General features: G+C 48.6%; 1 pseudogene; it reads right to left on the reverse strand.

Annotated features, from left to right (window-relative positions):
• Positions 1-1,033, reverse strand: part of LOC105823914 — a 35,257-nt pseudogene extending 34,224 nt beyond the window's left edge.
• Between the last annotated feature and the right edge of the window lie 472 nt (positions 1,034-1,505).

The following is a 1,505-nucleotide window of genomic DNA, read 5'->3' on the forward strand; positions in this document are numbered from 1 at the left end:
CAGTGGCCTGAGCAGTAGGAATTGCAGACCAGTGGGGACCTGCTGAATAGGTACAGAGCACCTGCAGGCCTTCAGACCAGTCTGCAACCTCAGGCTGAGTAGCAGTGCACTCAGCAGCTGCAGCAGTCCATCACCCTGAAATTCCCCTTTGGTCACGGCTTTCTCTGCAACAGCCTGCTCTTCCATTTCAATTTCTTCAGGATCTCTGTAGAAGCAGAGATCAGGCTTGACCTCCCACGGGTGTTCATGGGAGATGATGCCACGCATTTGGAGAACTTCGCGGGCTATCATCCACCACAGCAGACCCACTGAGTGAGCTCCCTTGTTGTTGCATGGGATGTCCCCGTAACACAGAGGAGAATCTGTGTTACACAGAGCAATGGCGGAAGGTTAGCATAAGACGCCTCTGTGAGAGGCTGGCGGTCAGCCCTGGGATCAGTCACCACCAGAAGACGCGGCTCCTAGAATGCTGCCTGGATCTGGTTAGTGAAGGTTCTGGGAGTGAAGCACCAGCACTAGGAGTGGCTCCAGTGGCAGTGGCAAATTCAGCACAGCTTGCTGGCCAGTATTCCTGGAGGATGTGACACTGACATCAGCAGGGTTTTCAATGGCAACAATGGCCCGAGCTGCCAACAGAAGCTTCTCCCAGGTCCTCTTCAGATTTATGATGTAGATGCCGTCACTTTTCCTTTTGTAGGTGTTCTGTTCCATTTGGAAGTCAAGCTTGGTGCCACCGAAGTGGGTTCTTGCTGCAAGGAATTTAAGGTCATCCTCCTCCTTCATTTGCAGGACGTCAAGGGCTCCGGACGTGTGAAAGTTTCCCTTTAAGTTATGGCGGGAATCCAGAACAACGTCGTATGGGCCCCTCTCTGGGTAGCGCGGAAAGGCAAGACTTTGATTTTAATGAAATTAAGTGAGGTTCCTTTTGCCTTTTATATTTACTGTCAAAATATTTCCCTCTTTCCCAATTCAAAGAACCAACTGTTCTAAGTTTAGAAGAAGATAGGCAAATGGAAAGAGAATGTACCGCCATTTCTGATGGCTCCTTCCCTGGCCTTGGGTAGTTTTCTCATGGATATGATCACTTCTCTGCTGGATACCTGAGTGGGATCTTCGACAGATCGCTGGGGTTTTCTCTCTGTGCAGCTCTCACCCCCCGGCTATTCTCTCCTATGAACTTGAGCTGCCTTGTTCTCCTCAGCCTCTTAACTCCATCTCCTCAACCCGGAGAGTAGAACAGGGTCCTCCTCAGTTACTCCTCTCTGTACCTCAGGCTGGAAACTTTCCAGGTATAATTTGGGATAGACAGGACTTACCTTGTTTGTTTCCGATTTCCCAAGGATTATTGTCCTTTACTGGATGATATCCACTGTCTTAAAAAATGTAGTTTTGTATATTTTGCCTGGTTTCCTTAGTTGTTTTAGGTGGGAGGGTAAATGTGGCCCCTGGCCAAGAAGCTGAAACCCCTATCAGATGAAATTTTATAAAGATTGTGTCTAAAATTT

The sequence above is a fragment of the Propithecus coquereli genome, unplaced genomic scaffold (genome assembly GCF_000956105.1).
Source record: "Propithecus coquereli isolate 6110/MARCELLA unplaced genomic scaffold, Pcoq_1.0 Scaffold70, whole genome shotgun sequence".
In the NCBI taxonomy this organism is placed as follows: Eukaryota; Metazoa; Chordata; class Mammalia; order Primates; family Indriidae; genus Propithecus; species Propithecus coquereli.